The 7,288-nt window shown below is 38.7% G+C and overlaps 1 protein-coding gene across 6 annotated transcripts in view; it reads left to right on the top strand.

The window, feature by feature from the left end:
• The window catches only part of Asb3 (ankyrin repeat and SOCS box containing 3), a 154,326-nt gene that overhangs the window by 46,783 nt on the left and 100,255 nt on the right, over positions 1-7,288 (top strand). For 2 of the 6 annotated variants that reach the window (XM_027934293.2, XM_071601565.1), the window contains exon 1: positions 27-189. The exons of 2 other annotated variants lie outside the window; for them this stretch is intronic. The gene's annotated coding sequence lies outside the window, so the exon portion shown is untranslated. Of the gene's footprint in view, positions 1-26; positions 190-1,074; positions 1,257-2,903; positions 3,022-7,288 lie in introns of those variants that run through there. 2 more of the 6 variants (XM_071601564.1, XM_071601566.1) reach the window with 2 other exon arrangements.

Below are 7,288 nucleotides of genomic sequence, written 5' to 3'. Positions count from 1 at the left end.
GGCATATCAACATCCGGGGCCAAGGAGCCATCTGCCTACGGAAGCCGGGACGAATGCTGCGTTTCTGTGGTTTCCGGCAACTGCAACCTGGTGGTAGGGCTCGAATGCGGTGGGCTTTGGGGACCCGACTCCCGGTGACTTGGTTTCAGACCGGCCTTTCCGGCAAAGAATTGGCCGCACGGCGAGCCGGTGAGTTTTAGTGGCGCCGGCCTCTCCTTCTGGCCTCCTGCGCGACTTTCCAAGTGGGTGGGTGGTGGTTTGGCCCGCACTATTTTGAGTGCGGGAAGAGTGAGAGCCAAGCGGGTGCTGTTCCGGAGATGAGAAAATTCTAGGTAGCGACGAGAAGTGGGAGGGACACAGTCATCTGCACTTTGCTTTTCGTTTCTATTTGTATACTCACCTTCTCTCCGCCTCTTCTGCTGTGCGATGTGTTCATCTCAGTACTTAGTAGCTTCTGACGCGCGGTTTTGGGAAACCTGGGGTGAGAAAACCTGCTGTCCCCCACGGCAAGAATACCATGGTCCTCCAGAGTTGGCATGGACCGAGACTCTGGTGGGGGAAGGCAGCTAGACATTGCAACCCCTGCATTTTTACCTCACGTGGGGCTCCTCCATTTCAGGATTGAAATGTTATTTTATCATAGAAGTTTCACGCATTTCTTTATGGAAGGGGCGGGGCCAGGTGAATGTGCAGTTATGCGCTAAGTCGCACCAGACTCATTCTGAAATTAGACAAAATGTCTTGGTTTCTTCTCTCTCTCTTAAAAAAATGCCATTATCTGTTTTAATCTCCACCATAGTAGGTTGTACAGTGTTGGTCATAGACCACTTATCATTCTCAGGCTGGAGAGTGAGAGAAGCTAGACTGTCTTGCTAAATTTGTTAAAGACTGCATGGCTCTCTTACCAAATTTAAGCCAAATAAAAGAGGAAGAGTAGTTCATTTTCATCTCTATAAATTTTCTTTTAACAGGAGGAATCCACAGTATTAAAGGCAGCTTCTATTGTTCCTGAATCCAAATGTTGTTCATTGAATTGCTTAGCATTTCTTTTTTTATTTTTTATTTATTTTTTAGTTATCGGCGGACACAACATCTTTGTTTTTGTATGTGGTGCTGAGGATCGAACCCGGGCCGCACGCATGCCAGGCAAGCGAGCTACCGCTTGAGCCACCTCCCAGCCCCTGCTTAGCATTTCTTAATGCTAATGTGTGTGTGTCAGACCATTGAGACTGGTAAAAATGGCACAGTTCAGCAAGGTAGATTGAACAAATAATTGCAAACTAGTGTGGTAGTAGTAAATTAGTTAATCTTTATTTAAGCATTTACTCTGTGCTAAGTACTTAAATAAGAACTTTTTATGTATTATGTCATAACCCTTATGAGGCAGGTACTACTATAAATTATATAGTATAAGGATGTTGGGGTAGAGATTAAAAAAAAGAAAGTGAAAAACTTGTGGTGGTTAGAAAGGCCTTCTAGGAGAGATGACTATACAACTGGAGTTTTTAAGAATTTATAGGAGTTTGTTAGGCAGATGGGGAAATGCATTTTAAGCATAAGTTGGCCCAGATGGTCCATTAGGACTTTTTGGTGAGAGAGGGGTGAGTAGGATGGAATCAGCAGCAGGAGACTGGTGCTATAGAGGAAGAGGGGGTCAGTTCAGAGAAGGCTGCTTATGTCTTGGAGAAGTATGTGAGCTTATGTTGAGTACATCAGAACTTCATAGGGTGGTAGATTTTTTACATTGTAATCACCTGAGGTGACACCTATTTTTCAAATATACAAAGTGTATAAAGAATAATTCCAAATGAATTAGGTATTTATTTATTTATTTGTTTTTTTGAGTGTTGGGTATCAAACCCAGGGCCTTGTGCAAGTCAAGTGTTGTGTCACTGAGCTGTGCCTCTAGCCTGGATTAAATGTTTAAATGCACTTTTTTTTTTTTTTTGGTGGTGCTGGGGATTGAACCCAGGGCCTTATACATGCAAGGCAAGCACTGTACCCATTGAGCTACATCCCCAGCTCATAAATATTTAAATGAATAACAATAACAACAACAAAAAAATAGAAAATTTAGGGGAGTATTTGAATGAGCTTGGTGTTTAATGAGATAGGAAGTCCTAAAACCATGAAAGCAAAAAGGTGTTTTTGATTAATAAAAATGAAAAAAATTGTATGGTCTGTTTTACTCTCTGGGACTATAGAGATTGAGTCTGCTTTCAGTGGAGTTTATGATTAAGAAGACTTAATGATTTCTGGCATAGATAAATGCAGCAGAGAAAGTAGGGTTATGTGAAAGAAAACCTATATAGGATGTGTTAAAAATTGATTATAAGGGGTTTTGTGGATTTAATTGTGTTCCCCACAAAGATATGTTGAAGTCCTAACCCACAGACCCTCTGTGTGAACTTATTTGGAAACAGGATATAATGGAGATGTAATTCAAGTTAAGAAGTGGTCATACTGATATAGGGAGGTCCCTAATCCAGTGATTGGTATCCTTATGAGAAAAATGTAGTCAGGGAGAAAGCTGTGTGAAGGGGAAGGCAGAGGTTGGAGTGATCCTTCTACAAACCAAGGAACAGGATTGCTAGCAACCACCATACCAGGAAGAGGCAAGGAAGGAACGTCCCCTAGAGCTTTCAGAGACAGTGCATGAGCACATGTGAGAGCATTTCTGTGCATGACAGTTTGATTTCAGATTTCTAGTTTCCAGAACTATGAAAGAATCAATTTCCGTTGTTTTAAGCTATCCAGTTTATGGCAATTTGTTATAGCAGCCTTAGGAATCTAATATGGGGCAAACTTATCATTCAGGAGTCTGGTAGCAGTAGAGATGGAGGAGTGGTCTGATTTGGTGTTTTTTTTTTTTCAGGTAGAATATCTTGAACTTGCTGGTAGATTAGATGTGATATGATTTTACAGGGATGAATCAGTGATGATGTCTAGATATGGTTTCATGAGCAACTGGTGTAGCTTACTGAAAGAGGGAAGACTGATAGAAGAACAGAATGCATTCTGGTAGGAATCAGCGTTTCTGTTTTACTTTTTATTATGAAATAATTTCAAACTTACATAAAAACTATAAGAATTGTGTAATGAACTCCTAGATTCCCCAGTTGTTAATATTTATCTGATATGTATTTTCTCTATTTATACATACATTAATAATAATAACAGTTTCTGAATCAAGGATCAATTTTAGGTACATTAAGTTGTACACGTCAGTTAGATATCCAATTTGGTTAAATAACTCTGAAACTCAGTGGGAGGGGAAGTTCAGGCTGAAGTTCTAAATTTAGGGTTATTGGCCTGTAAATGTAGTTAAAGCCATGGTACTAGCTGAGATCATCTAGGGGAAAAATGAGGATAAAGAAGGGAAGACAAAGGGAAGTTGAGCAGGAGGATTGTGAGCTCAAAGACAGCCTTAGTAACTTAGTGAGGCCCTAAGTAAGTCAGTGAGACCTTGTCTGTAAATAAAATATATTAAAAAAAAAAAAGGTCTGGGAATGTGGCTCAGTGATTAAGAACCCCTGAATTCATTCCCCAGTACCAAGAAAGAAAGGTGGTGGTGGTGGTGGAGAGACAGAGGTCATTACATCTCCAAATAGCAATGAAGAATTAACAAAATGGACTAAGAAAGTGTGCCCAGTTAAAGCAGAAAGAAACCAGAAAACAGATATTAAGGAAGTCTGGAGAAAGGAATGTTTTAAGGAGGGAGTGAATAGCTAAATGGTTCAGATGTTGCTGAGAAACTGTATTGGGATGTAAGGGATGGTTGAATGTAGCAACATGGAAGAGGAGTACAAGGAAAGGTAGGCCTGATTGGAGTAGATTGAAATGGGAGACTTGCTAAGGTCTATATTAATAAAAACCATATGCTTTTGTACTTTAGCAGAATTGAGAACAGGGCTTCTCAATCTTGGTACTATTGATAGTTTGGGCTGGGTGATCCTTTGTTGTGGAGTATTATCCTGTGTATTGTATGATGTTTAGTAGTATCCTTGGCTTATGTTCAGTAGACGCCAGTAACAACCCTTGGCTCTCCCCAACCCCCCAATTTGTGACACCAAAAATGCAGACATTTCCAAATGTCCTCATGCTAAATGACTTGGGTTGAGAACCACTGGTTTAGACTCTTAAGTAAAAAACATGAATATTAATGATGAAGTTTTAAATATCAGTGGAACAGGAAAATGTTCAGGGATAAGCAGAGAACCTTTTTTTTTTTTGCATTCCAGAACTTATACAGCTATTCATTACATTTGCAATATAAGTAGTAAATACCTACTTTGCCTTTAATGTAAGTGGTCCTGCATTTCATCTGTAATGGTCATAAGTCACTTAATATTACCCTGCCTTGATGTCATTATTATGTATGTCAGTTATCGTCATAGAGGATTTTGGATAGAAAGTTGTGGAAGATTGTGCTGAATTTTATCAATTCAAAAGTTAGCCTCGAATTTGTTATTTTGAAAACATATTACTTTTAGTAGTCTCTTGACTTTTTCATATATATATATATATATATATATATATATATGGCACAGAATACACAATTTTAAATTTCATTTAACTTTCTGATTCTTGGATTCTAAATCAATTCCCCTTTATTTGTCAGAGGTACCCTTTTCTCTCAGTGAGGGAGTTTTTTTTTTTTTTTACCAGGGATTGAACCCAGGGGCATTTAATCACTGAGCCACATCCCAAGCCCTTTTTTGTATTTTATTTAGAGACAGGGTCTCATTGAGTTGTTTAGGGCCTTGCTAAGTTGCTGAGGCTAAATTTGAACTTGTGATCCTCCTGCCTCAGCCTCCCAAGCCACTGGGATTAGAGGCATATTCCACTGTACTTAGTTGTGTTGTTTAACTGCAACACTGCAGTTCTGGGCAGAGATCAAGCAAGTTGTAGTTATCATCTAACATATTGTTTGGAGGTACTGTTGTAGATATTAAGGATAATATAAAAGTGATATAGTATAGATTAAGTCTCCCAAATCATTACCACCTAGGCAGGAAGATAGCCTGTATGTAACTAATTATATTAAAAGGTACAAAGTAAGAGTATGTTAGAAAGGTACTGTGCAGATAAAGTATTGTGGACATTCATAGGACGGGGTGATTACCTCTGGCAGGGGTGAGAGGAAGAAAGGGTAGAAATCAATAAAATAGTCTTGGCATTTGCATAGGACCTTAACAAATGGTAGCATTTGGTCTTACAGAGTTCTCCTTTTGATTTCCTTTTTTAGTGTTGTGGTTTTTGTTTCTATGGTTTCTAGTTTCTCGTTTTCATGGATGCCACGTCTTCATGAATTTCTTGGAGGATAACACAACTTTTAAATATTTATCTTCCTCTCTCTCTCTCTGCTTGCTTGCCACCATGAGGTGAGCAGTTTTGTTCCACCAGGTACTCTTTGCCATAATGTTCTGCCTCACCACAAGCCCATAGCAATGGGACCAAGTGACTATGAAATCTCTGAAATCATGATCCAAAATAAATCTTTCCTTCTGTTAAAAAAATATTTATCTTCTGTTCTCAAAAATAGCTCTGATCCCTTCAGGTCAGTTGTTTGTTTCCATCCTTTTGTGTTTTAAAAGCTTTTCCTTTTTTTTTTTTTTTTTTAAATAATGAGCTTTTCCTAAGTGGGCAGAGTTTTAGCTGTAGCTTCACTTTAGGATGCTTTGGGTGAAATGTAAGAAAGGAGTTGCCTTTTCCCTCCTCTCCTTCTACCCTCTACCTAAATACAGAAGGAGAAGGTTTTGTTGTGGAGTATGAGAATGCTCCAATACTTCCTTGGTAGACTGTTAATTTAAACAACAACAACAACAAAAACAGATGTGATTTTAGCCAAAAGCCAATAATGTTGGTGCTAGACTGTCTATGGGTGATGGAGTGTAGTAAAAAGTTTGTTTGGACATTTTATATAAATATTTTAATTCTGATTTAAGTTCAACAGTCCCTCCTTCTTTCTATTCCTACTGTCTCTAAGGTACCTCTAAGATACCTCTCAAGACTCTGCTGTCTTAGGGGTCTGTCTCTGAGTCTCTCCTGTATTGCTGTAGCCTTCTCACATGTATGTACATGTGTATTTATTCTGGGTTGCAGTTTTCTTTCCACCAGATTATTTCTCAACATAATTCCAACTGCATTCTTTCTTTATAGAAGAAAGAATGTTCAGTGGGATTTTGGTAGGAAGTAAAGGAAAAATAACGAGTGCTTAGTTTGTCTTAAACAGGAAGTTGTTGAATGAGTACTATTGAGAAAATTGGGCAAAGCATATTTTTGTTTAAACATTTGACTTATATTATGGATGTAGGACGTAGGTATTTAAATTAATCCTTTTATCCTATTTTAAAAAATTCTTTTTTATTTTATCCTTTTTTAAAAAGGTGAGACTCTTTGGGGTTAAAACCTACTAGTTAAGGTACAAAATGAAATAACTGCAATGTCTTGTTTATTTAAATTAAAAACCTTAATTCAGTTTTGTTTTCAGTGATTAGCACAGTGCTTGGCATGTTGTATGTATTCAGTTAATGACAGTTGTTACGTTTGTTCTACTTAAACTTTTTATCTTTTTCTAACATCTAAGAAGATGAAAATTAAGTGAGTTAATGTATGTCAAGTGCTTGGAATAGAACATGGCATATATAGTAAGTGTTACATAGATTTTTATCTGTTATTCTTAACCCAAGAACACCTATTTTATTTTCCTACGAGGTGTTTTCTGATCTTACTTGTTTGAAGTAATAATTTGGTTATCCTCCTCCTCCTTCTTCTTCTTCTTCTTTTTTTTTGGTACCAGGGGTTAAACTCAGGGACACTCAACCACTAAGCCACATCCCCAGCCTTTTTCTGTATTTTATTTAGGGACAGGTGCTGGGTTTCTGTTCTCGCGACTAAAAGGCTCAGGGGTTACTCTAGTTAAACTGGGCTAACTGGGCTGCACGAAATAACCACACAAGAGACACAAATACCTTTTTCTTTGGGGTTGCTGTGACGGCTCCTCTGACCTTAAGGGTCCGCAGAAAGAGAGAGAGAGAGAGCACACACAAGAGCTGACCCCTTTTATTGAGGAGAAGCTATTCAGATGAGACAAGGGGTCAGGTTTCAGGGGGCTGAGTCTATCTTCATGATGTCCACTGTCAGCAGGTTGACTGACACCTGGGTAGGCCACACCCAAGGGCACAGTAAGAGGAGGGGACACACACAAGGTACTTCCATGGAAGATTCTATCCTAAACAGGGCAAAGGGTTATATTACAAAGGAACAGGTGAGCATAGCTTCACCC

The sequence above is a fragment of the Marmota flaviventris genome, chromosome 14 (assembly GCF_047511675.1).
Source record: "Marmota flaviventris isolate mMarFla1 chromosome 14, mMarFla1.hap1, whole genome shotgun sequence".
NCBI lineage: Eukaryota > Metazoa > Chordata > Mammalia > Rodentia > Sciuridae > Marmota > Marmota flaviventris.
This window is presented reverse-complemented; position numbering and strand designations above follow the sequence as displayed.